The sequence below is a fragment of the Aptenodytes patagonicus genome, unplaced genomic scaffold, assembly GCF_965638725.1.
Source record: "Aptenodytes patagonicus unplaced genomic scaffold, bAptPat1.pri.cur scaffold_55, whole genome shotgun sequence".
NCBI classification, from domain to species: Eukaryota; Metazoa; Chordata; class Aves; order Sphenisciformes; family Spheniscidae; genus Aptenodytes; species Aptenodytes patagonicus.
Window position 1 is genome coordinate 666,216 of NW_027472008.1, and position 14,947 is coordinate 681,162.

The window sequence follows — 14,947 nt, forward strand, 5'->3', positions numbered from 1 at the left end:
AGCACCTGCCCTAGGCAGCCCTTCCACAGCCCCACAAGCACAGGCGCTCTGAGCTTCCTAGCCACAGCACACTGGGGACGTTCCTTCTCAGCACAGCCACAGCCCAGCTCCCAAGTCGGAAACGTCCAGCCACTGCTCCCACACCAAAGGGGCTAGCACTGAAAGCTCTTGCTGGCCATCACCTTCCCCAGGCAGCCTTTCCACAGCCCCACAAGCACTGGCGCTCTGAGCTTCCTAGCCACAGCACAGTGGGGACGGTACTTCTCGGCACAGGCACAGCCCAGCTCCCAAATTCAAAACGTACACCCACTGCTCCCACACCAAAGGGGCTAGCACTGAAAGCTCTTGCTGGCCATCACCTGCCCTAGGCAGCCCTTCCACAGCCCCACAAGCACTGGCGCTCTGAGCTTCCTAGCCACAGCACAGTGGGGACGTTCCTTCTCAGCACAGCCACAGCCCAGCTCCGAGATTCGAAACGTCCAGCCACTGCTCCCACACCAAAGGGGCTAGCACTGAAAGCTCTTCCTCGCCACACCTTCCCTAGGCAGCCCTTCCACAGCCCCACAAGCACTGGCGCTGTGAACTTCCTAGCCAAGGCACAGTGGGGACGTTCCTTCTCAGCACAGCCACAGCCCAGCTCCGATATTCGAAACGTCCAGCCACTGCTCCCACACCAAAGGGGCTAGCACTGAAAGCTCTTGCTGGCCATCACCTGTCCTAGGCAGCCCTTCCACAGCCCCACAAGCACTGGCGCTCTGAGCTTCCTAGCCACACCACAGTGGGGACGTTCCTTCTCAGCACAGCCACAGCCCAGCTCCGAAATTCAAAACGTCCAGCCACTGCTCCCACACCAAAGGGGCTAGCACTGAAAGCGCTTGCTGGCCATCACCTTCCCTAGGCAGCCCTTCCACAGCCCCACAAGCACTGGCGCTCTGAGCTTCCTAGTCCCAGCACAGTGGGGACGTTTGCACTCAGCACAGCCAGAGCCCAGCTCCGAAATTCGAAACGTCCAGCCACTGCTCCCACACCAAAGGGGCTAGCACTGAAAGCTCTTGCTGGCCATCACCTGTCCTAGGCAGCCCTTCCACAGCCCCACAAGCACTGGCGCTCTGAGCTTCCTAGCCACAGCACAGTGGGGACGTTCCTTCTCGGCACAGCCACAGCCCAGCTCCGAAATTCGAAACGTGCACCCACTGCTCCCACACCAAAGGGGCTAGCACTGAAAGCTCTTGCTGGCCATCACCTTCCCTAGGCAGCCCTTCCACAGCCCCACAAGCACTGGCGCTCTGAGCTTCCTAGCCACAGCACAGTGGGGACGTTTCCACTCAGCACAGCCAGAGCCCAGCTCCGAAATTCGAAACGTCCAGCCACTGCTCCCACACCAAAGGGGCTAGCACTGAAAGCTCTTGCTGGCCATCACCTGCCCTAGGCAGCCCTTCCACAGCCCCACAAGCACTGGCGCTCTGAGCTTCCTAGCCACACCACAGTGGGGACGTTCCTTCTCGGCACAGCCAGAGCCCAGCTCCGAAATTCAAAACGTCCAGCCACTGCTCCCACACCAAAGGGGCTAGCACTGAAAGCTCTTGCTGGCCATCACCTTCCCTAGGCAGCCCTTCCACAGCCCCACAAGCACTGACGCTCTGAGCTTCCTAGCCACAGCACAGTGGGGACGTTCCTTCTCAGCACAGCCACAGCCCAGCTCCGAAATTCGAAACGTCCAGCCACTGCTCCCACACCAAAGGGGCTAGCACTGAAAGCTCTTGCTGGCCATCACCTGCCCTAGGCAGCCCTTCCACAGCCCCACAAGCACTGGCGCTCTGAGCTTCCTAGCCACAGCACAGTGGGGACGTTCCTTCTCGGCACAGCCAGAGCCCAGCTCCGAAATTCAAAACGTCCAGCCACTGCTCCCACACCAAAGGGGCTAGCACTGAAAGCTCTTGCTGGCCATCACCTTCCCTAGGCAGCCCTTCCACAGCCCCACAAGCACAGGCGCTCTGAGCTTCCTAGCCACAGCACAGTGGGGACGTTCCTTCTCAGCACAGCCACAGCCCAGCTCCGAAATTCGAAACGTCCAGCCACTGCTCCCACACCAAAGGGGCTAGCACTGAAAGCTCTTGCTGGCCATCACCTTCCCTAGGCAGCCCTTCCACAGCCCCACAAGCACTGGCGCTCTGAGCTTACTAGCCACAGCACAGTGGGGACGTTCCTTCTCAGCACAGCCAGAGCCCAGCTCCCAAATTGGAAACGTCCAGCCACTGCTCCCACACCAAAGGGGCTAGCACTGAAAGCTCTTGCTGGCCATCACCTTCCCTAGGCAGCCCTTCCACAGCCCCACAAGCACAGGCGCTCTGAGCTTCCTAGCCACAGCACAGTGGGGACGTTCCTTCTCGGCACAGCCAGAGCCCAGCTCCGAAATTCAAAACGTCCAGCCACTGCTCCCACACCAAAGGGGCTAGCACTGAAAGCTCTTGCTGGCCATCACCTTCCCTAGGCAGCCCTTCCACAGCCCCACAAGCACTGGCGCTCTGAGCTTCCTAGCCACAGCACAGTGGGGACGTTCCTTCTCAGCACAGCCACAGCCCAGCTCCGAAATTCAAAACGTCCAGCCACTGCTCCCACACCAAAGGGGCTAGCACTGAAAGCTCTTGCTGGCCAGCACCTGCCCTAGGCAGCCCTTCCACAGCCCCACAAGCACTGGCGCTCTGAGCTTCCTAGCCACAGCACAGTGGGGACGTTCCTTCTCAGCACAGCCACAGCCCAGCTCCCAAGTCGGAAACGTCCAGCCACTGCTCCCACACCAAAGGGGCTAGCACTGAAAGCTCTTGCTGGCCATCACCTTCCCTAGGCAGCCCTTCCACAGCCCCACAAGCACTGGCGCTCTGAGCTTACTAGCCACAGCACAGTGGGGACGTTCCTTCTCAGCACAGCCAGAGCCCAGCTCCCAAATTGGAAACGTCCAGCCACTGCTCCCACACCAAAGGGGCTAGCACTGAAAGCTCTTGCTGGCCATCACCTTCCCTAGGCAGCCCTTCCACAGCCCCACAAGCACAGGCGCTCTGAGCTTCCTAGCCACAGCACAGTGGGGACGTTCCTTCTCGGCACAGCCAGAGCCCAGCTCCGAAATTCAAAACGTCCAGCCACTGCTCCCACACCAAAGGGGCTAGCACTGAAAGCTCTTGCTGGCCATCACCTTCCCTAGGCAGCCCTTCCACAGCCCCACAAGCACTGGCGCTCTGAGCTTCCTAGCCACAGCACAGTGGGGACGTTCCTTCTCAGCACAGCCACAGCCCAGCTCCGAAATTCAAAACGTCCAGCCACTGCTCCCACACCAAAGGGGCTAGCACTGAAAGCTCTTGCTGGCCATCACCTGCCCTAGGCAGCCCTTCCACAGCCCCACAAGCACTGGCGCTCTGAGCTTCCTAGCCACAGCACAGTGGGGACGTTCCTTCTCAGCACAGCCACAGCCCAGCTCCCAAGTCGGAAACGTCCAGCCACTGCTCCCACACCAAAGGGGCTAGCACTGAAAGCTCTTGCTGGCCATCACCTTCCCCAGGCAGCCTTTCCACAGCCCCACAAGCACTGGCGCTCTGAGCTTCCTAGCCACAGCACAGTGGGGACGGTACTTCTCGGCACAGCCACAGCCCAGCTCCCAAATTCAAAACGTCCAGCCACTGCTCCCACACCAAAGGGGCTAGCACTGAAAGCTCTTGCTGGCCATCACCTTCCCTAGGCAGCCCTTCCACAGCCCCACAAGCACTGGCGCTCTGAGCTTCCTAGCCACAGCACAGTGGGGACGTTCCTTCTCAGCACAGCCACAGCCCAGCTCCGATATTCGAAACGTCCAGCCACTGCTCCCACACCAAAGGGGCTAGCACTGAAAGCTCTTGCTGGCCATCACCTGCCCTAGGCAGCCCTTCCACAGCCCCACAAGCACTGGCGCTCTGAGCTTCCTAGCCACACCACAGTGGGGACGTTCCTTCTCAGCACAGCCACAGCCCAGCTCCGAAATTCAAAACGTCCAGCCACTGCTCCCACACCAAAGGGGCTAGCACTGAAAGCGCTTGCTGGCCATCACCTTCCCTAGGCAGCCCTTCCACAGCCCCACAAGCACTGGCGCTCTGAGCTTCCTAGTCCCAGCACAGTGGGGACGTTTGCACTCAGCACAGCCAGAGCCCAGCTCCGAAATTCGAAACGTCCAGCCACTGCTCCCACACCAAAGGGGCTAGCACTGAAAGCTCTTGCTGGCCATCACCTGTCCTAGGCAGCCCTTCCACAGCCCCACAAGCACTGGCGCTCTGAGCTTCCTAGCCACAGCACAGTGGGGACGTTCCTTCTCGGCACAGCCACAGCCCAGCTCCGAAATTCGAAACGTGCACCCACTGCTCCCACACCAAAGGGGCTAGCACTGAAAGCTCTTGCTGGCCATCACCTTCCCTAGGCAGCCCTTCCACAGCCCCACAAGCACTGGCGCTCTGAGCTTCCTAGCCACAGCACAGTGGGGACGTTTCCACTCAGCACAGCCAGAGCCCAGCTCCGAAATTCGAAACGTCCAGCCACTGCTCCCACACCAAAGGGGCTAGCACTGAAAGCTCTTGCTGGCCATCACCTGCCCTAGGCAGCCCTTCCACAGCCCCACAAGCACTGGCGCTCTGAGCTTCCTAGCCACAGCACAGTGGGGACGTTCCTTCTCGGCACAGCCAGAGCCCAGCTCCGAAATTCAAAACGTCCAGCCACTGCTCCCACACCAAAGGGGCTAGCACTGAAAGCTCTTGCTGGCCATCACCTTCCCTAGGCAGCCCTTCCACAGCCCCACAAGCACTGACGCTCTGAGCTTCCTAGCCACAGCACAGTGGGGACGTTCCTTCTCAGCACAGCCAGAGCCCAGCTCCGAAATTCGAAACGTCCAGCCACTGCTCCCACACCAAAGGGGCTAGCACTGAAAGCTCTTGCTGGCCATCACCTGCCCTAGGCAGCCCTTCCACAGCCCCACAAGCACTGGCGCTCTGAGCTTCCTAGCCACAGCACAGTGGGGACGTTCCTTCTCGGCACAGCCAGAGCCCAGCTCCGAAATTCAAAACGTCCAGCCACTGCTCCCACACCAAAGGGGCTAGCACTGAAAGCTCTTGCTGGCCATCACCTTCCCTAGGCAGCCCTTCCACAGCCCCACAAGCACAGGCGCTCTGAGCTTCCTAGCCACAGCACAGTGGGGACGTTCCTTCTCAGCACAGCCACAGCCCAGCTCCGAAATTCGAAACGTCCAGCCACTGCTCCCACACCAAAGGGGCTAGCACTGAAAGCTCTTGCTGGCCATCACCTTCCCTAGGCAGCCCTTCCACAGCCCCACAAGCACTGGCGCTCTGAGCTTACTAGCCACAGCACAGTGGGGACGTTCCTTCTCAGCACAGCCAGAGCCCAGCTCCCAAATTGGAAACGTCCAGCCACTGCTCCCACACCAAAGGGGCTAGCACTGAAAGCTCTTGCTGGCCATCACCTTCCCTAGGCAGCCCTTCCACAGCCCCACAAGCACAGGCGCTCTGAGCTTCCTAGCCACAGCACAGTGGGGACGTTCCTTCTCGGCACAGCCAGAGCCCAGCTCCGAAATTCAAAACGTCCAGCCACTGCTCCCACACCAAAGGGGCTAGCACTGAAAGCTCTTGCTGGCCATCACCTGCCCTAGGCAGCCCTTCCACAGCCCCACAAGCACTGGCGCTCTGAGCTTCCTAGCCACAGCACAGTGGGGACGTTCCTTCTCAGCACAGCCACAGCCCAGCTCCGAAATTCAAAACGTCCAGCCACTGCTCCCACACCAAAGGGGCTAGCACTGAAAGCTCTTGCTGGCCAGCACCTGCCCTAGGCAGCCCTTCCACAGCCCCACAAGCACTGGCGCTCTGAGCTTCCTAGCCACAGCACAGTGGGGACGTTCCTTCTCAGCACAGCCACAGCCCAGCTCCCAAGTCGGAAACGTCCAGCCACTGCTCCCACACCAAAGGGGCTAGCACTGAAAGCTCTTGCTGGCCATCACCTTCCCTAGGCAGCCCTTCCACAGCCCCACAAGCACTGGCGCTCTGAGCTTCCTAGCCACAGCACAGTGGGGACGTTCCTTCTCAGCACAGCCAGAGCCCAGCTCCCAAATTGGAAACGTCCAGCCACTGCTCCCACACCAAAGGGGCTAGCACTGAAAGCTCTTGCTGGCCATCACCTTCCCTAGGCAGCCCTTCCACAGCCCCACAAGCACAGGCGCTCTGAGCTTCCTAGCCACAGCACAGTGGGGACGTTCCTTCTCGGCACAGCCAGAGCCCAGCTCCGAAATTCAAAACGTCCAGCCACTGCTCCCACACCAAAGGGGCTAGCACTGAAAGCTCTTGCTGGCCATCACCTTCCCTAGGCAGCCCTTCCACAGCCCCACAAGCACTGGCGCTCTGAGCTTCCTAGCCACAGCACAGTGGGGACGTTCCTTCTCAGCACAGCCACAGCCCAGCTCCGAAATTCAAAACGTCCAGCCACTGCTCCCACACCAAAGGGGCTAGCACTGAAAGCTCTTGCTGGCCATCACCTGCCCTAGGCAGCCCTTCCACAGCCCCACAAGCACTGGCGCTCTGAGCTTCCTAGCCACAGCACAGTGGGGACGTTCCTTCTCAGCACAGCCACAGCCCAGCTCCCAAGTCGGAAACGTCCAGCCACTGCTCCCACACCAAAGGGGCTAGCACTGAAAGCTCTTGCTGGCCATCACCTTCCCCAGGCAGCCTTTCCACAGCCCCACAAGCACTGGCGCTCTGAGCTTCCTAGCCACAGCACAGTGGGGACGGTACTTCTCGGCACAGGCACAGCCCAGCTCCCAAATTCAAAACGTCCAGCCACTGCTCCCACACCAAAGGGGCTAGCACTGAAAGCTCTTGCTGGCCATCACCTTCCCTAGGCAGCCCTTCCACAGCCCCACAAGCACTGGCGCTCTGAGCTTCCTAGCCACAGCACAGTGGGGACGTTCCTTCTCAGCACAGCCACAGCCCAGCTCCGAGATTCGAAACGTCCAGCCACTGCTCCCACACCAAAGGGGCTAGCACTGAAAGCTCTTCCTCGCCATCACCTTCCTTAGGCAGCCCTTCCACAGCCCCACAAGCACTGGCGCTGTGAACTTCCTAGCCAAGGCACAGTGGGGACGTTCCTTCTCAGCACAGCCACAGCCCAGCTCCGATATTCGAAACGTCCAGCCACTGCTCCCACACCAAAGGGGCTAGCACTGAAAGCTCTTGCTGGCCATCACCTGCCCTAGGCAGCCCTTCCACAGCCCCACAAGCACTGGCGCTCTGAGCTTCCTAGCCACACCACAGTGGGGACGTTCCTTCTCGGCACAGCCACAGCCCAGCTCCGAAATTCAAAACGTCCAGCCACTGCTCCCACACCAAAGGGGCTAGCACTGAAAGCGCTTGCTGGCCATCACCTTCCCTAGGCAGCCCTTCCACAGCCCCACAAGCACTGGCGCTCTGAGCTTCCTAGTCCCAGCACAGTGGGGACGTTTGCACTCAGCACAGCCAGAGCCCAGCTCCGAAATTCGAAACGTCCAGCCACTGCTCCCACACCAAAGGGGCTAGCACTGAAAGCTCTTGCTGGCCATCACCTGTCCTAGGCAGCCCTTCCACAGCCCCACAAGCACTGGCGCTCTGAGCTTCCTAGCCACAGCACAGTGGGGACGTTCCTTCTCGGCACAGCCACAGCCCAGCTCCGAAATTCGAAAGGTCCAGCCACTGCTCCCACACCAAAGGGGCTAGCACTGAAAGCTCTTGCTGGCCATCACCTGCCCTAGGCAGCCCTTCCACAGCCCCACAAGCACTGCCGCTCTGAGCTTCCTAGCCACAGCACAGTGGGGACGTTCCTTCTCGGCACAGCCACAGCCCAGCTCCGAAATTCGAAAGGTCCAGCCACTGCTCCCACACCAAAGGGGCTAGCACTGAAAGCTCTTGCTGGCCATCACCTTCCCTAGGCAGCCCTTCCACAGCCCCACAAGCACTGGCGCTGTGAACTTCCTAGCCAAGGCACAGTGGGGACGTTCCTTCTCAGCACAGCCACAGCCCAGCTCCGATATTCGAAACGTCCAGCCACTGCTCCCACACCAAAGGGGCTAGCACTGAAAGCTCTTGCTGGCCATCACCTGCCCTAGGCAGCCCTTCCACAGCCCCACAAGCACTGGCGCTCTGAGCTTCCTAGCCACACCACAGTGGGGACGTTCCTTCTCAGCACAGCCACAGCCCAGCTCCGAAATTCAAAACGTCCAGCCACTGCTCCCACACCAAAGGGGCTAGCACTGAAAGCGCTTGCTGGCCATCACCTTCCCTAGGCAGCCCTTCCACAGCCCCACAAGCACTGGCGCTCTGAGCTTCCTAGTCCCAGCACAGTGGGGACGTTTGCACTCAGCACAGCCAGAGCCCAGCTCCGAAATTCGAAACGTCCAGCCACTGCTCCCACACCAAAGGGGCTAGCACTGAAAGCTCTTGCTGGCCATCACCTGTCCTAGGCAGCCCTTCCACAGCCCCACAAGCACTGGCGCTCTGAGCTTCCTAGCCACAGCACAGTGGGGACGTTCCTTCTCGGCACAGCCAGAGCCCAGCTCCGAAATTCGAAAGGTCCAGCCACTGCTCCCACACCAAAGGGGCTAGCACTGAAAGCTCTTGCTGGCCATCACCTTCCCTAGGCAGCCCTTCCACAGCCCCACAAGCACTGGCGCTCTGAGCTTCCTAGCCACAGCACAGTGGGGACGTTTGCACTCAGCACAGCCAGAGCCCAGCTACCAAATCGGAAACGTCCAGCCACTGCTCCCACACCAAAGGGGCTAGCACTGAAAGCTCTTCCTGGCCATCACCTTCCCTAGGCAGCCCTTCCACAGCCCCACAAGCACTGGCGCTCTGAGCTTCCTAGCCACACCACAGTGGGGACGTTTCCACTCAGCACAGCCACAGCCCAGCTCCGAAATTGGAAACGTCCAGCCACTGCTCCCACACCAAAGGGGCTAGCACTGAAAGCTCTTGCTGGCCATCACCTTCCCTAGGCAGCCCTTCCACAGCCCCACAAGCACTGCCGCTCTGAGCTTCCTAGCCACACCACAGTGGGGACGGTCCTTCTCGCACAGCCACAGCCCAGCTCCGAAATTCAAAACGTCCAGCCACTGCTCCCACACCAAAGGGGCTAGCACTGAAAGCGCTTGCTGGCCATCACCTTCCCTAGGCAGCCCTTCCACAGCCCCACAAGCACTGGCGCTCTGAGCTTCCTAGCCACAGCACAGTGGGGACGTTCCTTCTCGGCACAGCCACAGCCCAGCTCCCAAGTCGGAAACGTCCAGCCACTGCTCCCACACCAAAGGGGCTAGCACTGAAAGCTCTTGCTGGCCATCACCTGCCCTACGCAGCCCTTCCACAGCCCCACAAGCACTGGCGCTCTGAGCTTCCTAGCCACAGCACAGTGGGGACGTTCCTTCTCGGCACAGCCACAGCCCAGCTCCGAAATTCGAAATGTCCAGCCACTGCTCCCACACCAAAGGGGCTAGCACTGAAAGCTCTTGCTGGCCATCACCTGCCCTAGGCAGCCCTTCCACAGCCCCACAAGCACTGGCGCTCTGAGCTTACTAGCCACAGCACAGTGGGGACGTTCCTTCTCGGCACAGCCAGAGCCCAGCTCCGAAATTCGAAACGTCCAGCCACTGCTCCCACACCAAAGGGGCTAGCACTGAAAGCTCTTGCTGGCCAGCACCTGCCCTAGGCAGCCCTTCCACAGCCCCACAAGCACTGGCGCTCTGAGCTTCCTAGCCACAGCACAGTGGGGACGGTCCTTCTCGCACAGCCACAGCCCAGCTCCGAAATTCAAAACGTCCAGCCACTGCTCCCACACCAAAGGGGCTAGCACTGAAAGCTCTTGCTGGCCATCACCTTCCCTAGGCAGCCCTTCCACAGCCCCACAAGCACTGGCGCTCTGAGCTTCCTAGCCACACCACAGTGGGGACGTTCCTTCTCGGCACAGCCACAGCCCAGCTCCGAAATTCAAAACGTCGAGCCACTGCTCCCACACCAAAGGGGCTAGCACTGAAAGCTCTTCCTCGCCATCACCTGCCCTAGACAGCCCTTCCACAGCCCCACAAGCACTGGCGCTCTGAGCTTCCTAGCCACAGCACAGTGGGGACGTTCCTTCTCGGCACAGCCACAGCCCAGCTCCGAAATTCGAAACGTGCACCCACTGCTCCCACACCAAAGGGGCTAGCACTGAAAGCTCTTCCTGGCCATCACCTGTCCTAGGCAGCCCTTCCACAGCCCCACAAGCACTGGCGCTCTGAGCTTCCTAGCCACAGCACAGTGGGGACGTTCCTTCTCGGCACAGCCACAGCCCAGCTCCGAAATTCGAAAGGTCCAGCCACTGCTCCCACACCAAAGGGGCTAGCACTGAAAGCTCTTGCTGGCCATCACCTGCCCTAGGCAGCCCTTCCACAGCCCCACAAGCACTGGCGCTCTGAGCTTCCTAGCCACAGCACAGTGGGGACGTTCCTTCTCAGCACAGCCACAGCCCAGCTCCGAGATTCAAAACGTCCAGCCACTGCTCCCACACCAAAGGGGCTAGCACTGAAAGCTCTTGCTGGCCATCACCTGCCCTAGGCAGCCCTTCCACAGCCCCACAAGCACTGCCGCTCTGAGCTTCCTAGCCACAGCACAGTGGGGACGTTCCTTCTCGGCACAGCCACAGCCCAGCTCCGAAATTCAAAACGTCCAGCCACTGCTCCCACACCAAAGGGGCTAGCACTGAAAGCTCTTGCTGGCCATCACCTTCCCTAGGCAGCCCTTCCACAGCCCCACAAGCGCTGGCGCTCTGAGCTTCCTAGCCACAGCACAGTGGGGACGTTCCTTCTCGGCACAGCCACAGCCCAGCTCCGAAATTCGAAACGTCCAGCCACTGCTCCCACACCAAAGGGGCTAGCACTGAAAGCTCTTGCTGGCCATCACCTTCCCTAGGCAGCCCTTCCACAGCCCCACAAGCACTGGCGCTGTGAACTTCCTAGCCAAGGCACAGTGGGGACGTTCCTTCTCAGCACAGCCACAGCCCAGCTCCCAAATCGGAAACGTCCAGCGACTGCTCCCACACCAAAGGGGCTAGCACTGAAAGCTCTTGCTGGCCATCACCTGCCCTAGGCAGCCCTTCCACAGCCCCACAAGCACTGGCGCTCTGAGCTTCCTAGCCACACCACAGTGGGGACGTTCCTTCTCAGCACAGCCACAGCCCAGCTCCGAAATTCAAAACGTCCAGCCACTGCTCCCACACCAAAGGGGCTAGCACTGAAAGCGCTTGCTGGCCATCACCTTCCCTAGGCAGCCCTTCCACAGCCCCACAAGCACTGGCGCTCTGAGCTTCCTAGCCACAGCACAGTGGGGACGTTTGCACTCAGCACAGCCAGAGCCCAGCTCCGAAATTCGAAACGTCCAGCCACTGCTCCCACACCAAAGGGGCTAGCACTGAAAGCTCTTGCTGGCCATCACCTGTCCTAGGCAACCCTTCCACAGCCCCACAAGCACTGGCGCTCTGAGCTTCCTAGCCACAGCACAGTGGGGACGTTCCTTCTCGGCACAGCCACAGCCCAGCTCCGAAATTCGAAAGGTCCAGCCACTGCTCCCACACCAAAGGGGCTAGCACTGAAAGCTCTTGCTGGCCATCACCTTCCCTAGGCAGCCCTTCCACAGCCCCACAAGCACTGGCGCTCTGAGCTTCCTAGCCACAGCACAGTGGGGACGTTTGCACTCAGCACAGCCAGAGCCCAGCTACCAAATCGGAAACGTCCAGCCACTGCTCCCACACCAAAGGGGCTAGCACTGAAAGCTCTTCCTGGCCATCACCTTCCCTAGGCAGCCCTTCCACAGCCCCACAAGCACTGGCGCTCTGAGCTTCCTAGCCACAGCACAGTGGGACGTTTCCACTCAGCACAGCCAGAGCCCAGCTCCGAAATTGGAAACGTCCAGCCACTGCTCCCACACCAAAGGGGCTAGCACTGAAAGCTCTTGCTGGCCATCACCTTCCCTAGGCAGCCCTTCCACAGCCCCACAAGCACTGCCGCTCTGAGCTTCCTAGCCACAGCACAGTGGGGACGGTCCTTCTCGCACAGCCACAGCCCAGCTCCGAAATTCAAAACGTCCAGCCACTGCTCCCACACCAAAGGGGCTAGCACTGAAAGCTCTTGCTGGCCATCACCTTCCCTAGGCAGCCCTTTTACAGCCCCACAAGCACTGGCGCTCAGAGCTTCCTAGCCACACCACAGTGGGGACGTTCCTTCTCGGCACAGCCACAGCCCAGCTCCGAAATTCAAAACGTCCAGCCACTGCTCCCACACCAAAGGGGCTAGCACTGAAAGCGCTTGCTGGCCATCACCTTCCCTAGGCAGCCCTTCCACAGCCCCACAAGCACTGGCGCTCTGAGCTTCCTAGCCACAGCACACTGGGGACGTTCCTTCTCAGCACAGCCACAGCCCAGCTCCGAAGTCGGAAACGTCCAGCCACTGCTCCCACACCAAAGGGGCTAGCACTGAAAGCTCTTGCTGGCCATCACCTTCCCCAGGCAGCCTTTCCACAACCCCACAAGCACTGGTGCTCTGAGCTTCCTAGCCACAGCACAGTGGGGACGTTCCTTCTCGGCACAGCCACAGCCCAGCTCCGAAATTCAAAATGTCCAGCCACTGCTCCCACACCAAAGGGGCTAGCACTGAAAGCTCTTGCTGGCCATCACCTGCCCTAGGCAGCCCTTCCACAGCCCCACAAGCACTGGCGCTCTGAGCTTACTAGCCACAGCACAGTGGGGACGTTCCTTCTCGGCACAGCCAGAGCCCAGCTCCGAAATTCGAAACGTCCAGCCACTGCTCCCACACCAAAGGGGCTAGCACTGAAAGCTCTTGCTGGCCAGCACCTGCCCTAGGCAGCCCTTCCACAGCCCCACAAGCACTGGCGCTCTGAGCTTCCTAGCCACAGCACAGTGGGGACGGTCCTTCTCGCACAGCCACAGCCCAGCTCCGAAATTCAAAACGTCCAGCCACTGCTCCCACACCAAAGGGGCTAGCACTGAAAGCTCTTGCTGGCCATCACCTTCCCTAGGCAGCCCTTCCACAGCCCCACAAGCACTGGCGCTCTGAGCTTCCTAGCCACAGCACAGTGGGGACGTTCCTTCTCGGCACAGCCACAGCCCAGCTCCGAAATTCAAAACGTCCAGCCACTGCTCCCACACCAAAGGGGCTAGCACTGAAAGCGCTTGCTGGCCAGCACCTGCCCTAGACAGCCCTTCCACAGCCCCACAAGCACTGGCGCTCTGAGCTTCCTAGCCACAGCACAGTGGGGACGTTCCTTCTCGGCACAGCCACAGCCCAGCTCCGAAATTCGAAACGTGCACCCACTGCTCCCACACCAAAGGGGCTAGCACTGAAAGCTCTTGCTGGCCATCACCTGTCCTAGGCAGCCCTTCCACAGCCCCACAAGCACTGGCGCTCTGAGCTTCCTAGCCACAGCACAGTGGGGACGTTCCTTCTCGGCACAGCCACAGCCCAGCTCCGAAATTCGAAATGTGCACCCACTGCTCCCACACCAAAGGGGCTAGCACTGAAAGCTCTTGCTGGCCATCACCTGCCCCAGGCAGCCCTTCCACAGCCCCACAAGCACTGGCGCTCTGAGCTTCCTAGCCACAGCACAGTGGGGACGTTCCTTCTCAGCACAGCCACAGCCCAGCTCCGAAATTCGAAACGTCCAGCCACTGCTCCCACACCAAAGGGGCTAGCACTGAAAGCTCTTGCTGGCCATCACCTTCCCTAGGCAGCCCTTCCACAGCCCCACAAGCACTGGCGCTCTGAGCTTCCTAGCCACAGCACAGTGGGGACGTTCCTTCTCAGCACAGCCACAGCCCAGCTCCGAAATTCGAAACGTCCAGCCACTGCTCCCACACCAAAGGGGCTAGCACTGAAAGCTCTTGCTGGCCATCACCTTCCCTAGGCAGCCCTTCCACAGCCCCACAAGCACTGGCGCTCTGAGCTTCCTAGCCACAGCACAGTGGGGACGGTCCTTCTCGGCACAGCCACAGCCAGCTCTGAGATTCGAAACGTCCAGCCACTGCTCCCACACCAAAGGGGCTAGCACTGAAAGCTCTTGCTGGCCATCACCTTCCCTAGGCAGCCCTTCCACAGCCCCACAAGCACTGGCGCTCTGAGCTTCCTAGCCACAGCACAGTGGGGACGTTCCTTCTCGGCACAGCCACAGCCCAGCTCCGAAATTCGAAACGTCCAGCCACTGCTCCCACACCAAAGGGGCTAGCACTGAAAGCGCTTGCTGGCCATCACCTTCCCTAGGCAGCCCTTCCACAGCCCCACAAGCACTGGCGCTCTGAGCTTCCTAGCCACAGCACAGTGGGGACGTTCCTTCTCAGCACAGCCACAGCCCAGCTCCGAAATTTGAAACGTCCAGCCACTGCTCCCACACCAAAGGGGCTAGCACTGAAAGCTCTTGCTGGCCATCACCTGCCCTAGGCAGCCCTTCCACAGCCCCACAAGCACTGGCGCTCTGAGCTTCCTAGCCACAGCACAGTGGGGACGTTCCTTCTCGGCACAGCCACAGCCCAGCTCCGAAATTCAAAACGTCCAGCCACTGCTCCCACACCAAAGGGGCTAGCACTGAAAGCTCTTGCTGGCCAGCACCTGCCCTAGGCAGCCCTTCCACAGCCCCACAAGCACTGGCGCTCTGAGCTTCCTAGTCCCAGCACAGTGGGGACGTTCCTTCTCGGCACAGCCACAGCCCAGCTCCGAAATTCAAAACGTCCAGCCACTGCTCCCACACCAAAGGGGCTAGCACTGAAAGCTCTTGCTGGCCATCACCTGCCCTAGGCAGCCCTTCCACAGCCCCACAAGCACTGCCGCTCTGAGCTTCCTAGCCACAGCACAGTGGGGACGTTTGCA